The sequence below is a fragment of the Gadus chalcogrammus genome, chromosome 17, assembly GCF_026213295.1.
Source record: "Gadus chalcogrammus isolate NIFS_2021 chromosome 17, NIFS_Gcha_1.0, whole genome shotgun sequence".
Taxonomy (NCBI): Eukaryota; Metazoa; Chordata; class Actinopteri; order Gadiformes; family Gadidae; genus Gadus; species Gadus chalcogrammus.
This window is the reverse complement of record NC_079428.1, coordinates 17,587,900-17,604,894: the sequence shown is the minus strand read 5'-3', so window position 1 is coordinate 17,604,894 and position 16,995 is coordinate 17,587,900. Positions and strand designations below refer to the sequence as shown.

The following is a 16,995-nucleotide window of genomic DNA, read 5'->3' as shown; positions in this document are numbered from 1 at the left end:
GAGGAGGCGGACCCGCTCGACCAATGGGAATTCAGAAAGGCGGTGGCGTCATTAGTTACCAGGTGGACCTCAACAGTTGAAGTGGAAATAAGTGAAGCAACCGAACGGACAGAAGAGCACCAGAGAGGCTTGGTAGACCTCTGTGTTAACAGATTAAACACAGACACGCACACACACACACACACACACACACACACACACACACACACACACACACACACACACACACACACACACACACACACACACACACACACACTCACACACACACATTGATTAATTTGACTATTAAGTCAGCACTAAAGCATCTAGGACCACCACTCGACTTTGAGACGAGCTGACGTGTGTCGGGTCCCAATGACCGTCCTTAGCGTCCTAAACCTAACCCTCACCCTCACCCTCACCCTCACCCTCACCCTCACCCTCACCCTCCCTCTAACCCTCACCCTCACCCTCACCCTCACCCTGACCCTGACCCTCACCCTCACCCTCACCCTCACCCTCACCCTCCCCCTCCCCCTCCCCCTCCCACTGCTACAGCCTACCTCTCCACAAATGGACAAAGAACATTAGTATTTTTTCTCCTCTGTTACAGTATCTGTTTAGTTATTTTTATTCTATGATTAACCACCCCCCTTTCTATTATATTTCCCCCTATTCCCTCCCTCCTGATTTTACTGGTTATTATTTCAGTATCTGGTGTCCAATGGTAATGCATAACTTAACCCAATTATAGCTTGTTTTGCATTTAATCTCTCTTCTGTTGTCATCTTTCTTTTACCTCCTAAAACCCCCCTCCCTCTTTCTTACCCCCCCTCCCTCATCTCTTTTGAATTAATCAACTGTGGCCCTTTCTCTATTCTTTAATGAATGCACTCCCATAAAACCATGGATAACTCTTACCATAATGGCTTCAGAGTGTTGGCTTCAGGGCACGCCACACCACGTAGGCCTCCTCTACTAGCTGTTAACCCTGTAGAAAGAAACACAACAAGCAATTTAGATCTGAGTTCAATAAAAGTTTACCTCAAATTATTACAAGGTATTCATCACATAGAGATTCTTGAAGAAGCAACCACAAGAGGCTCCCCTCCGATAGGGATGGGTCAAAAGGTAGCTCACCTGACCATTCATCAAGCCAGCTGCTCCAAACGACACGGTCCTAAATAAAATAAAAGATAACACTACGAAGTGGATGAACCAGAACCTGACTGCTCTAAAGAACACTATGCTGGGATCCTACTGGATCTCAGCACTGGTTTAGGGCCTTTCAACAATGAGGCTTATGACAGAGCCCTCAGGCGGGCCCACCAGGCTACGGCAGGCGACTGACTTCATCCTCGACACGACACGACTCAACACGACTCGACACGGTAGCAGCACAGGTCCTTTTCCACCGCAAATAGTACCTCCTGGACGTGGGCGGGGTCGGCTGCGCGAAAGGGCTGTGACGTATTTTTGTACGGGACGCAAACAACACCTACGCAACCCACACATGGACAGAACCCACATAACAACAATGGAGGACATCGATGCGATGGTATTCGTGTTCGTATTATTAGCTGGCATGTTGAAGAAGTTGAAGAAGTGGAATATGTTGGCTGCGGCGCTGCTATGGCTGTTACCAGCATGGTTGCCATGTCGCTCTCGTGACTTTGTCACACTCTCTGGCCAATCAGTGGCCGGCCGTCTGCCGACGTCACCTTTTAGCATCGGCTCAGCTCGCTTGGATTTCATAGAAGCTGACCATTTTCAGTAGAGACAAAACTGAATAGGCAAAATTGAAATGTGTTTCCCTTCAAGGCAAAACCAGTCAGGTAGCCTATTACAGGTTGTTTTTTGAAAATTATAAAACTATTTCATTTACCATAGGGTCCTATAGTCATCCTGGCAATACTGCAGTTCTTTGTAGCTTAAATACTAAAGCCGTCATACTGACTTTTAGTGACTTTTAATATAGCCCACTCTTATTCTCAATGGTATGGAATTTAATTGAATTGAAAATGTTTTTATTTCAAACAAGTCCGCGTGCGTGCGTGCGTGCACGTATTGTGTGTGTGTGTGTGTGTGTGTGCGTGTGTGTGTGTGTGTGTGTGTGTGTGTGTGTGTGTGTGTGTGTGTGTGTGTGTGTGTGTGTGTGTGTGTGTGTGTGTTTGCGTGTGTGTGTGTGTGTGTGTGTGTGTGTATGTGTGTGAGTATGCGCGTGTGTGTGTGTGTGTGTGTGTGTGTGTGTGTGTGTGTGTGTGTGTGTGTGTGTGTGTGTGTGTGTGTGTGTGTCTCATTCATGCTGTATTGTTCACCGGTCCTCCTCCAGCTAGCAGTGGGTTTAATCCTCCCTCTCATATTAAACCATATCAGTCCCGGCCCTCTGCCCCCAGCGCCCTCCAGAACCACGCTCCTCTGACTCACCCAGACCACGGCCCTCTGCCCCCAGCGCCCTCCAGAACCACGCTCCTCTGACTCACCCAGACCACGGCCCTCTGCCCCCAGCGCCCTCCAGAACCACGCTCCTCTGACTCACCCAGACCACGGCCCAGTGCCCCCAGCGCCCTCACCCGGACCACGCAACCCGGTCTCACGAAAATACGTGACACTGTCACGTTATTTAATCTATTGAAACGTGATCAGGGACACGTTTTTTCAAAATGTTTGTGTCAAAAAGCACAAATTTCAAACCCATGTATTTCAATTGGAAGTATTTGTCGTGTCACTAAGCACGACCTCCAAACTAAGGTTCTGTCCGGGAGCGTTCTCCCTAATGTCCCTTAAGAACATTTATTGTTAAAAATTGTCTGTGATAACTAACAATATGACAGCTTTTGGCCACCCGTTTCTACTTAAACTTGTCTGTGAGCAATATGACAGCTTTAGGCCACCCGTTTTTTACTTTCACCTTTGATTCTGAGAAATTGTTACAATTCACGGATATATTAAATGCAGGTGCGCTGCTCTGTAGGCAAACCGCGAAGGAAAAAAGGGTAGCTGCTTCATCTGTTCTTTTTTGAATTGTATGTCTTGATGTTTTGATCTAGCCATAGATCTATTGTCTTGTTTTTGGCTATGTGAATGGAAGTCCGCGTCGATGCCTCGCAAGTCCAGTGTCGCGAGCGGACGTGACATCTAGAAATCATACCGTATTTAATGGGTTATCATTAATATTGATGTGTAGGGGTTGATTATAACTCGTGAATAATATTGTTTATACCACAGTCTGGGGGAATACTCGTTTCTGATTGGCTGCAGGGTGTGTATTATCTACTGATATAGGCCTACAGACACCTGCTAAGTAGGCCTAGTTCTAGTCAGTGTTTAGATTCTCTGCCCGAGCCCGAGCCCGACCCGACCCGACCCGACCCGCGGGCCGGTATATCCCACCACTATCCTCGGGCCTGGCCTTTGATCGAGCGTTTTTATTTTTATTTTATCATTGGTTTATTAGCCTAATCTGAGGAGAAATCTATGCCATAAACAGAAATATTATAGCCTAGGTCTTTATTACACGGGTCTTCTCAATGCCGTGGAGCGCTCCGTTCACTTGCATGGGTCCGGTGACTTGTCAACCCCTCTGCTGATCAACACTACGAATGCTGGTAACGAATAAATTGTAAAAAAGATACAGCATGTGAAGTTATTTTTTCGTTTTGGCAGTAGCCGTGTAATAAGCGGGCTAATGTATAGAACGTCGCTGGTCAATATCGAAAATAAGACCCTTCAGGGCGAAGCAAGACACCTTCGCTGCGCGTCGGTGTACTGTTCGCCCTGGTGGGGCTTATTTTCCCGATAATGACCGGCGTTCTATGCATTATCCCTACTTATACCACGGTCTGCGGGAATACTCGATTCTGATTGGATGCAGGGTGTGCATTAACTCCTGATATACGGACACCTGGACAAGTAGTTCCGTCAAATTGTCTGTTTACCGTTCTCAATTAATGCGCTAGCTGGCGTATCGTCTCTAAAATAGTAGTAACCATAGCAACGGGAAACAAAACAAAGCTCAGCGGACTATAATACCTCCCGCTACCTCCCGTTCTAAAGTCGTAGCTATGGTCCGTCCTAATTACTGGAGGAGTGAACAACGTTTCCATTGCATGAGAACCCAACGGGCGTGTAATGGTGGTTCCGGGTATTAGTCGGACCCTCAGGCATAACCAGGGAAACAAATGTATGTTTTGTGGAAAACTTTATATTCAGATTGTAAAACGCATGAAAATATAAATTAATGGTCTTAATTTGGTCACCGTTGGTAAGTGACCGTGGTATAAGCGGGATAATGCCCTTCGAGGTGTCCATTATCAGGAATTAATGGACTTCGCGGAGGCAACCGTCCTCCGCTTCGCGTCGGACGGTTCACGCCTCCACGTCGTCCATTAATTCCTGATAATGGACACCTCGTCGGGCATTATCCCTTACATATATATTTAGCAGAGTAGACTAAATGTGAACAAAGTTACATGACTTTCTTAATTAATCTGCCTCTGTACAGTACAGCCTGGCCTCTCCTAGCCAGTACAAAATGATGTTGGGGTACTGGTGTAGCTGTTGATGGCTGACCAGCGATGGTTTAGTGGCCAAGCTCTTCCCGCAGACATCACAGGTAAAGGTCTCCCTGGCGTCTGCATGGATCTTCAGATGACTCGCCAGGTTGGACTTTTCACCGAATGTCTTGTCGCACACGGTGCACTGATGTGTAGGCATGTTCCATCTGGTACTGTAAAACATGAATAAATGAGTAAAACTAAAAGCAGATCATTTAGATTGACAATATGTAGCCCTTTATTATACAGAAATCTGCTGTTGGTGTATTAGCCTAGGACAACAAGCTCGCCAGATTGTCAAGAGATTAACACGGTCGCCAAATTGCTTCATGTTACAATTACTCTCGCATCAGCTGTTGTCTCAACAGTCACATTTACCCATATTAACACATATCCACATCAAATTGACCAAGAAAACGTTGATTGTCGCCGAAAAGCAACAAGTTTGCAGGTATGCAACGTAGCCCTTACTATTGTAAACAGTGTCGTTAGCCGCGCCTAGCTATCGTCACAAAACACACATTAATCAGCTTATTATTTCAACAACCCTTGGGTGAATATAGTAATGCCATACACCGTTGGAAAGCTTAGATTGCCACGATTAAAACGAGACTTCCCACGGGTAATATGGTTGCTCACCGACAAAACGGCGATAGGTTGACTAAAGTCTACCCAGCAGCTAAAAACGTACCCACTACTTCTTCCCTTTATACACAACGACCACGTTATGACACGGTCGAAATCTTTTCTCTTTCTACAAAATCGAAACAGCTTAATACAAACCGTAAAAAAAAATGTCTAATTATTAACTAGCAAACGATGCAGGGGATAAAATGTACCTGAGTGAATCCTCCGTTGACTGCTGCACCGGGGAATACCACGTGCTGTAAGCTATTTTCTTTTTCAACTCGAGCTCATTGGCTGCAATAGAGTTCCGGGTGTTATAGATATATATTTATTTGTCATTGGACAGAAGTACAACGAAATTCAGTGCACTCACGTACTGGTCTAATTTAAAAAGGTAACATAATAAATAATAAATAAAGAAAGAAAATACATTCAACATTTCGTTCACTTATTGCTTCACCTGTAGTCTCATATAAGCCTCTGTCACGTTAAAATTGTACCGGGGGCGAAAATTGTACCGGCCTACGTCATCGTTTGTTTACATCCTGACAACCTGCCCTGCAACAGACGACGCGATGCAGAAAACATGTTTCCAAACGACGAAATAACATAATACAGATAGCGGATCGCTATCTGTATTATGATGGATAGCGATAACACTTGTTTTTACTTTATATTTGTATTGTATTTAATTGTTTAATCGAAACAATAAAAAAAATTGCCCGCGAAACGGGCGATCGCGTCAAATGACAAATGTTTTGCCCGCGAAACGGGCGATCGCGTCAAATGACGTAGGAGGGTTAATGAAACATAATACAGATAACGGATCGCTAGAAAACACTTGTTTTTACTTTATATTTGCATTGTATTGAATTGTTTAATCGAATTTAGCTAGTAAACTGAGTGTTTTAAGCAGGTTTCATAGTCTAGAATGTTCAAGAACCTTCCTACGTGATTTGACGCGTCATTTGACGCGATCGCCCGTTTCGCGGTCAAGTTTCTTTATTGTTTCGATTAAACAATTAAATACAATACAAATACAAGTGTTATCGCTATATATCTTAATTCAGATAGCGATCCGCTATCTGTATTATGTTATTTCGTCGTTTGGAAACATGTTTTCTGCATCGCGTCGTCTGTTGCAGGGCAGGTTGTCAGGTTGTCAGGATGTAAACAAACGATGACGTAGGCCGGTACAATTTTCGCCCCCGGTACAATTTTAACGTGACACCTCCACTGCTCCAAACTCTATTTGTGAAACATGCAGACGGAATAGTGAGACTGCCAGCAGGCAGCAGCAAAGAGATGTAGCGACCTCGGTTTATTTCTCCAGCTTTCACAGACACACAAACACGCACACAGATTGCGTGGTCCTTTTTTTGTTTCGTCGTTGTCTGTTAAACCGCCAAGTGGAGCGACGTGTCTGGGAAGCTAGCCTCTTGGTCTGAGCATGTGTGTGCATCGCTTCTCGGCCTTTTGGCTAAGATCAAGTGTAGTATCTGTTCTTATCAGTTTAATATCTGATACGTCCCCTACCCGGGGACCATATATTAAATAGATTTTTCGAACTGGGAGATGGAAAAGGGGCTTGCTCCGTCCACTCCACGCATTGACCTGGTATTGCAGTAACTCCAGGACCGGTGCACCCCTCTCTCACTGTGAAAAACAAAACTAAACTCCTCCTGAGAGTACACCCGTCCGCCTGTAGACAATAAAGTGTCATTTACAATTCACAAACGCACTGTTTACAATTACTCCAACGATATTCTGTTGTAGTGATGTTATGGTTTGCGTCGAGGCATCGGGGCGTGTGTCGAGTACCTCGGCTCCTCCCCCAGCGAAGCTCCGTATCACATAGGCGAAATGACGTGGCGCGTGACGTTCGAGGCTTCATCTCGGGCTGTTCCGCGATATGGGTTCACAATTGGCACATTTCTACAAAAAGAAGACCCTACCCAGTTCCAAGATCACTTTTATTGCTATGTAATTAATCACACTCGTTCTCAGACATCATGCAGTTCTATTATTACAATTATTAGTAGGCTACTGTAGTTATAAGACAATCTATTTTGCCCGGGATGACTTAAAACCTTCGTCAAATGATTTGTTCTCTACCATGAGCTCGGGAGATATTTATGAACGGCACACTCACACGTATCACTGAAATGCAGGGGCGGCGCCAAACGGTTGCTTGCCGTTGCTATAGCAACCCCAAGCAATTACTCAGAAACCCCAGAGCAACCCCTGATTTTTTGTCAAACTCAAACAACATATTTGAAATAATGCCATTTTCCGTAAAATGGTATTAAATAAGTTCAACTAAACCTATGGCCGAATGCGGTACCCGTCACCATACAGTCCATTCCTGTCATATGAATCACCAGATTAAGTGCATAATCAGTGAGTAGCGTCAACATTTCAGGGCCGTGACTGGACTGTCGTTCAAATGAACACGAGTCAGCCTGGGACTCTCCTCTCCTCCCCTCCCCCTCACCGTGCCCAGTTCCCGAGCGTTGGGCATGCGCACACTCTGTAAGTGACATGAACAGATTAAAAAAAAACACATACACACAATTAACACAAACTATCCCAAGCAATATGTACAATATTAATTAATTATTATTTAATGTACATGAAACAATAATTTCATTAATAGCATAGTCTTACGAAAAATAAATAACATTTCAAATATGCGGACATCTCGCGGCGAGATTATCAGACAGAGATGTTCGTTGCCGGCTCGTTGGCGCTAAAAAAATATGGACAAGTTTTTACTATTTCGAAAGATATCAAGTTCAAACACGACTCGCGATGGCGAGGCTGAGGATGGGCTCGTTAATAGCCAGACTTGTGTTGGACTTGGCAGTTGTTCGGAGGGGGGTTATGCTGAGGTCAAGAAACGGAAGAAAATATTGTAGCCTACACAGTTCTGAATTAGCAATACAATGTTATCACATGCTTGCTAGCAATGTTGGTGTGTTAAACCGTATGGATTAAAGTGGAATATTGCAAGAAGTCCTGTGATCAAGACATCGATTTAAGGTAGGCCGTTTGGTTATTAAGTTTGCCCGTCGCAGCATATTGACTTGGGGCCCATGTGATTTTGTTTTGAAGTAGAACTAGATTATAGGTTTGGCTCATGCCAAAGGATGGGTTTATCGTAGCCTGGTATGATCCGCCCTTAATAGAAGTATTATGAAGTATAATAGTATCAACAATAATAGCAACTATTGTATTAATGTTCCACATAGGCCTACATTTGAGACGTATCGCGCAACTAATGTGAATGCTTTGGAATGTACCGTGGCGACGGTGGGTCTGAGATGTGCAATTCACCACGATTGACAGGACAGCTAACCTTGTAGTTGGGGGACTGCTGACGGGCTGTTGATTGAACTATGTTGTTTGTTATCGTTGTAGTGCCACCTGGACTAGCAGTGAATGTGTACATGCCGCTGGGCTATTTTCATGTTGGCCTTCTTAAAGATCTTCCTCTATATTGTTCTATGTCTTTACGTCTTTATGTCTGTGCGTGTGTGAGGGAGAGGGAGAAAGATAGCGCACGTTGAACTGTCAAATGATACGATCACACTCAATCACAGTGGTGCGATTAGTCTGTGTTGTTACTGTACTGTAAACTTGCCTCGTACGGGACCGCAACCACCCCAACCCGTGCCGAAAATGTCTTCCCGGCCGTGTCTCTGCCAAATTCAGGTGTTTTGATCAAGGTTTTTTTTTTTGACCAGCAACCTCTTGAATTCATACAGCAACTGTTAAGCAACTGCAACAAATTATTTCAGGCGCCGCCACTGCTGAAATGACTTTAATTCTTAAACGTTTTGATGTTGTACGAAGCAAACATCACATCATCACAGGAAACTCTTTCTTTCATCATAATTTCATTCCTTGTCCCTAGCGTACTCATTTGAAGCTTCGAGGTCGAACCACTTTGATGGTTCACCTGGCTGCGAGGCTTTGACGTTTCATGAGGCATCATCTCGCCACCACTATTCTGTTGTTTAAGAAAGAAAAAAGGATTCTTTCTGTGGCGTGTCGATAACTCGGACCTCCAGGTTTCCTTTCGTTATGCTTCCATCACGCTGATTTCAGATTCGCCTGTCATCGTGTGACCGGTGGTCTACAGTGTTTATTAAAGTCTAGACATCTCCGAATGCTTTGCAACCGTTCTCCTGGGGAACACACGTGGGCATCGTTCAGCCCACCTGAACGTGTACAACTCATACTTACCTGGCAAGGGAGATACCATGATCAAGAAGGTGGTTCACCCATAGCGAGGCTCAGCCATTGCACTGAGGCTGTTGCTGACCCGTGCGAATTCCCCAAATGTGGGAATCTCGATTGCATAATTTCTGGTAGTGGGGGACTGCGTTCGCGCTCTCCCCTGATCATGTTGTTCTAAAGAAATAATAGCTATGAATGATACCACCCTGAGCACGCCCGATCTCGTCTGATCTCGGAGGCTAAGCAGGGTCCGGCCTGGTTAGTACTTGGATGGGTGACCGCCTGGGAATGGCTCATGACCCCCCAAAGTCCCTATCCCTCAACACTGGGATCGATCCAAAAGGATCGAGGATCAAAACGGACGGCTCCATCTGGTGGCCACTGGTGGGTGGTTTTATTTTCAGAAATGTCATGTGCAAGGCCTAGATTATCAAAATCCACTAGTCTGCTGGATGTTTTGTTTATTATTTTCATACTTTGAGTGGATGTAGCTGATGAGATTCATACAATCAAGTGGAAAAGTGTTAAATTGTTACATTTTTGGGCTGAATTAAGAAAAATAATAAGAGCCATTCACAGAACTCATTGTTTTGACCACACAGGGAGTGCAGCCATCACAGTGGGGGTGTATTCACACCTCTGGTTGCGGGAGTGAAGACACAAGGACTTCTAATTTCTTTGGTGTGTTTTTTCTTTCCAATACCCCACCCCTTCTGAAACCCAAGCACACTGAGACTCCAAAATACTTTTACAACTTTTATTTTTCAACCAGAATGTGTTTCATTGAAAAGGCAATCCATATAAACACAAATAAACAAGATCATTTTAGTTAAAAGCTCGCCCACCACGACTAGGTACAGATCTACAGGCGAGAACACGAGAGCATGAGACGAGAGACAAACATGTACTACCATTTGCAAACATTTAGTTAAACATGGAGCTGACAGACATACACACATCACAAGGACAGGCACATATAAATAACATTAATAATAATAAAAAACACTCAACAATTAAAGAACACACACACACACACACACACACACACACACACACACACACACACACACACACACACACACACACACACACACACACACACACACACACACACTTGTACTTAAGATACAAATCAACAATTGGCTTGTACAGGCTAAAGTGCAATAATGAACATGATTATCCATAGACTCGGGTGACCAATCAACAAATAAAGGCTCAAGCTGTTCCTCCCTTTTGTGTTTTCTTGAGCAAACTTTTGTTAAAACTGAAGCAGACAAATACATACAAACATCACAAAGACATGAAGCTGACAAAGACAAACAACATGCATGACAAAAACACAGATTATCTGAACATGAACAACCACTAAAGGGTATGTAAACTGATTGTGTTAGATTGGAACTGATTATGGTTTAAAAGATTGGCCTCGATATTGAACATAGAGCAGAATGGATACTACAAAGTTAATTTTAACAGCAATATAAATAATAATAAATAAAAAGCGAACAAAAGAACTTCAAGTAAATCTGCAAAGTGCCTTTTTTTTTAACGATATAAATAAATAGATAGTGCTTAATGAAGCACTTTAAAAAACACACACAAAGACAAAGACAAACACACACAAACAAGCCTCTTTCTCTCTCTTACAGATGGCACAGGAACAGTGGCATCACAGAGGTAAGTTATTCACACACACACACACACACACACACACACACACACACACACACACACACACACACACACACACACACACACACACACACACACACACACACACACACACACACGCATTTCCAGGTATTTACACAGTCCTCCTGTCCAACTCTGCATCCACGACACTCTTAAAGTGTTCAAAGTTGTCATACACCACATTGTAAAAGCCAGGGGTAGTGGACTTCCTAGTGGATGGACAGTAGGAAAACATTTTCTGCATGCTTCCAGCCACTTTGTCCTTGAAAGGGTTGTACCTCTTCCACTGTCCACCACAGTTTGGCATGTGGCAAGCCCCACATGGCCTTGAGGACTTGTTAGGCATGAATGTCTTCACTGTTGGTGCAGGAGGGACAAGGCTCTGGCTGCAGGATGGCCCACGAAACAGGACGGAGGGGGCCTGTGGCTGTGCGGGGAGGACCAGCAGTATGGGTGCTGCCGACACAGGGGGTGGGCCGTAGGTCAACGCAGCAGGTGGCCTCGGCTGGAGGTGGGTGGGCGCAGGAGGCCTCGGCAGAATGGGGGTGAGCGCAGCAGGCTTCAGCCGGGTGGAGGACGACAAACCCAGTGGGCTGAACGGGCCGGTTCGCTGGAGTCACAGGCTCATCAACAAATAATCTGGAAATATAAAATACACATGTGATCAGTATTGATATGACGTGTGTGCTATTTGCTTTCCACAGCCAACAGGTGAAACAAAGTGCTTATGACAACTTAGCTCCGCTTCTCACCACGTCTCTTTCCAGCCTGGTGATGGATGTGCCGGTACTGGACCTGAGGCCGGTCTGGCGGAGCAGTCGCTCCTTCTGCCACTTCAGCAGCTCGTTCTGCTCTCCCTGCTGGCAGTACTGGAACAGCAGCCACACCAGCCAGCCGACATCATTCTCCACAAGCCACCTGAAGGTCTGACCGGCGTGCTTCCCGAACGTGATGACCAGCTGACCTTTCCAAAGGTCTCTGCTGTCTTGAGATCCAGCCATTTAGGGTCAACAACAGTGCTGCTGCGGGCCTCTGCCACAGACCTTGCTGCCTCTGTACAGTACAGCCTGGCCTCTCCTAGCCGGTACAAAATGATGTTGGGGTACTGGTGTAGCTGTTGATGGCTGACCAGCGATGGTTTAGTGGCCAAGCTCTTCCCGCAGACATCACAGGTAAAGGTCTCCCTGGCGTCTGCATGGATCTTCAGATGACTCGCCAGGTTGGACTTTTCACCGAATGTCTTGTCGCACACGGTGCACTGATGTGTAGGCATGTTCCATCTGGTACTGTAAAACATGAATAAATGAGTAAAACTAAAAGCAGATCATTTAGATTGACAATATGTAGCCCTTTATTATACAGAAATCTGCTGTTGGTGTATTAGCCTAGGACAACAAGCTCGCCAGATTGTCAAGAGATTAACACGGTCGCCAAATTGCTTCATGTTACAATTACTCTCGCATCAGCTGTTGTCTCAACAGTCACATTTACCCATATTAACACATATCCACATCAAATTGACCAAGAAAACGTTGATTGTCGCCGAAAAGCAACAAGTTTGCAGGTATGCGACGTAGCCCTTACTATTGTAAACAGTGTCGTTAGCCGCGCCTAGCTATCGTCACAAAACACACATTAATCAGCTTATTATTTCAACAACCCTTGGGTGAATATAGTAATGCCATACACCGTTGGAAAGCTTAGATTGCCACGATTAAAACGAGACTTCCCACGGGTAATATGGTTGCTCACCGACAAAACGGCGATAGGTTGACTAAAGTCTACCCAGCAGCTAAAAACGTAACCTCTACTTCTTCCCTTTATACACAACGACCACGTTATGACACGGTCGAAATCTTTTCTCTTTCTACAAAATCGAAACAGCTTAATACAAACCGTAAAAAAAAATGTCTAATTATTAACTAGCAAACGATGCAGGGGATAAAATTTACCTGAGTGAATCCTCCGTTGACTGCTTCACCGGGGAATACCACGTGCTGTAAGCTATTTTCTTTTTCAACTCGAGCTCATTGGCTGCAATAGAGTTCCGGGTGTTATAGATATATATTTATTTGTCATTGGACAGAAGTACAACGAAATTCAGTGCACTCACGTACTGGTCTAATTTAAAAAGGTAACATAATAAATAATAAATAAAGAAAGAAAATACATTCAACATTTCGTTCACTCACTGCTTCACCTGTAGTCTCATATAAGCCTCCACTGCTCCAAACTCTATTTGTGAAACATGCAGACGGAATAGTGAGACTGCCAGCAGGCAGCAGCAAAGAGATGTAGCGACCTCGGTTTATTTCTCCAGCTTTCACAGACACACAAACACGCACACAGATTGCTTGGTCTTTTTTTTGTTTCGTCGTTGTCTGTTAAACCGCCAAGTGGAGCGACGTGTCTGGGAAGCTAGCCTCTTGGTCTGAGCATGTGTGTGCATCGCTTCTCGGCCTTTTGGCTAAGATCAAGTGTAGTATCTGTTCTTATCAGTTTAATATCTGATACGTCCCCTACCCGGGGACCATATATTAAATTGATTTTTCGAACTGGGAGATGGAAAAGGGGCTTGCTCCGTCCACTCCACGCATCGACCTGGTATTGCAGTAACTCCAGGACCGGTGCACCCCTCTCTCACTGTGAAAAACAAAACTAAACTCCTCCTGAGAGTACACCCGTCCGCCTGTAGACAATAAAGTGTCATTTACAATTCACAAACGCACTGTTTACAATTACTCCAACGATATTCTGTTGTAGTGATGTTATGGTTTGCGTCGAGGCATCGGGGCGTGTGTCGAGTACCTCGGCTCCTCCCCCAGCGAAGCTCCGTATCACATAGGCGAAATGACGTGGCGCGTGACGTTCGAGGCTTCATCTCGGGCTGTTCCGCGATATGGGTTCACAATTGGCACATTTCTACAAAAAGAAGACCCTACCCAGTTCCAAGATCACTTTTATGGCTATGTAATTAATCACACTCGTTCTCAGACATCATGCAGTTCTATTATTACAATTATTAGTAGGCTACTGTAGTTATAAGACAATCTATTTTGCCCGGGATGACTTAAAACCTTTGTCAAATGATTTGTTCTCTACCATGAGCTCGGGAGATATTTATGAACGGCACACTCACACGTATCACTGAAATGACTTTAATTCTTAAACGTTTTGATGTTGTACGAAGCAAACATCACATCATCACAGGAAACTCTTTCTTTCATCATAATTTCATTCCTTGTCCCTAGCGTACTCATTTGAAGCTTCGAGGTCGAACCACTTTGATGGTTCACCTGGCTGCGAGGCTTTGACGTTTCATGAGGCATCATCTCGCCACCACTATTCTGTTGTTTAAGAAAGAAAAAAGGATTCTTTCTGTGGCGTGTCGATAACTCGGACCTCCAGGTTTCCTTTCGTTATGCTTCCATCACGCTGATTTCAGATTCGCCTGTCATCGTGTGACCGGTGGTCTACAGTGTTTATTAAAGTCTAGACATCTCCGAATGCTTTGCAACCGTTCTCCTGGGGAACACGCGTGGGCATCGTTCAGCCCACCTGAACGTGTACAACTCATACTTACCTGGCAAGGGAGATACCATGATCAAGAAGGTGGTTCGCTAGCAAGTCTGTAGTCGAGCGTTGTATGGGACACAGTGAATTGCGGACAGAACAAGCAGTCTAGCTAAGCCGGCCATGGCTTCATCAACTCCTCCGGCAGTTGCCATGGCCGCCCAACAGAATCGAAGGAATGCAGTGAGATTCAACCTCCTAGAAGACCTCGAAATGGACCGGCTTCAGTTCAGTCGACAAATTCTCCAGAAAGACCTTCAGTTTTCGACCAACGAACTGGATTACGTTTTTGCCTTCCCGGGTAAGAAGATATATGAAGTTGTCTTCACAACAGTGCAGAACTTTGACCTTTGTATGCAACGATTTGATGAGAAGAAGAGATCAGCACCGAGCTTCAAGAAGATCACAATGATACCACTGGCAGAAAGAGATGTAAAGACAGTCCACGTGATTATCCTTTCTGAAAAAGTTAGAAATCAAGACGTGTGGACCTGGTTATCGAGGTTTTGCGATGTCACCAATGGAATGGAGGTTACCGACATCGATGGAGTAAAAACAGGAACCAGACGCTTCCAGGTGCGTCTACGACGGGCTGAGGGAGCAGTCCAACACATCCCCAACACGATCCAGCTGGGAGCATTCCGTGGCTCTGCTTTCTACCCTGGCCAACCCAAGCAGTGCAGGAGGTGTGGAAGCCTGGACCATCTTGCGGCCGCCTGTCCAAGCAACAACTGCAAAAGGTGCAAAGCATCAGACCACAACACAGACCAGTGCACAACCCCACTAGAATGCAGCTTGTGTTCTTCAACCAGCCACAGATTCGGGGACTGTCCCAAAGCCTACTCCAACCGAGTGAAGCTCAACACTATCACCAACAACTTCCCGATGAACCAAGGTCTTAACGAGGACCAACCAATACACCAGGTGCTGCTCGTTCCCCAAGAACCGGATGCAGCCCCAGATAATGAACCAATATTGGACGGGGCTGCAGACCCCATACCGGATGATTATGTAGGGTCCACTGCCATCGACGCCACCCTTGCCCCAGCGATCGACCACCGGCCTGCACAGCAAGCGGAATCCACCCCCAGGCCAGAACAGGGCATCCAGCGAAGGAAATCTCCGGCAACTCTCCAGGAAGCAGGTGACATGTTAGAATTCCTGCTGGCTAACATTCCTGATATAACGGATCCCGAAATGCCCGCTAAGAGGGGGAACCCACTGTTGGAAGCACTAGAAACTCCTCCGGCTATACCATTGTTTGAAAGCCCACCCGACCAATCAGCACATTCCAAGAAACGTCAGATTAATTCTTCATCATCAGGTGAGCCATCTCTCCTGACGATTTCCACGTATCCCGGAACAAAATGGTCATCGTCCCCTGAAAAAAAACCCTCCTTTCTCGAAGACGAGCAGGTGGAGGCCTTTACTGCTGTCACGCACATCAGGGAAACCCACAATCCGGAGCCTCTAGCTAGACCCAAACGACCAAAAAAGATCAGGAAAGACCAAATATAGTTTTTGCCCCCCCCCCCCCCCACACTCACTATCCTGATGCCTGTCCTCTCCATCTCATCCCTGAACACTAGAGGCCTTAATGACCCTGTGAAGTGCCTGACGGCTTTCACCTTTTTAAATAGTGAAAAACATGACATCTTTCTACTCCAAGAATGTAATATACCATACAGAGACGATTACAAGACATTTGAACAAAGATGGACTTTTGGCCAATCTGTATGGTCAGGGGACAACAAGAACAGAGCGTCAGGGGTTGTGGTTTTATTCAAAGGTAAAGATTTCTGCATACAAAGGGTCAAACGAGTGATTGGTGGAAGACTGCTTTGCATTGACGTTGAATGGCACCAGCTAAAATTTAGAATAATCAATGTGTACTGTCCACCTGATCTAAATGAACGCCTAGAGGTTCTTAAAGAAATACAGCCGCTTCTTGTGTGTGGAAGCGATGTGATCCTGGGCGGGGACTTCAATTGTCTTATGGACAAAAAGGACAGAATGACCGTTGCTACGGTCAGGCTTGACTCAAGTTCAGAAATGTTGAATAACCTCATCAAGGATTTTAAACTTAATGATACCTTTCGCTATAAGAACCCTGACACACCAGGCTATACATGGTCAAATGGCACCATTTGTTCACGTATTGATTTTCTGTTGACAACAAAGAACATTTTAGTTTCTGATGCAGCTGTTACCCCAGTTTTTTTCAGTGACCATTCAAAAATTGACTGCACAATAAGGTGCAATGTTAAGGCTCATACCATCCAAAATCCCTGGAAATTAAATGTTTCATTACTCAAAGATCTAA

General features: G+C 45.1%; 3 non-coding genes across 3 annotated transcripts; all 3 read left to right on the top strand.

Annotated features, from left to right (window-relative positions):
- The first annotated feature begins 6,625 nt into the window (after nt 1–6,625).
- Nucleotides 6,626–6,816, top strand: LOC130370629 (U2 spliceosomal RNA). The gene has a single exon (XR_008893110.1). It is a non-coding gene; the product is annotated as a U2 spliceosomal RNA (small nuclear RNA).
- Nucleotides 6,817–9,405: 2,589 nt separating this feature from the next.
- Nucleotides 9,406–9,570, top strand: LOC130370613 (U1 spliceosomal RNA). The gene has a single exon (XR_008893100.1). It is a non-coding gene; the product is annotated as a U1 spliceosomal RNA (small nuclear RNA).
- A 3,976-nt stretch (nt 9,571–13,546) lies between these two features.
- Nucleotides 13,547–13,737, top strand: LOC130370626 (U2 spliceosomal RNA). The gene has a single exon (XR_008893107.1). It is a non-coding gene; the product is annotated as a U2 spliceosomal RNA (small nuclear RNA).
- Nucleotides 13,738–16,995: the final 3,258 nt, after the last annotated feature.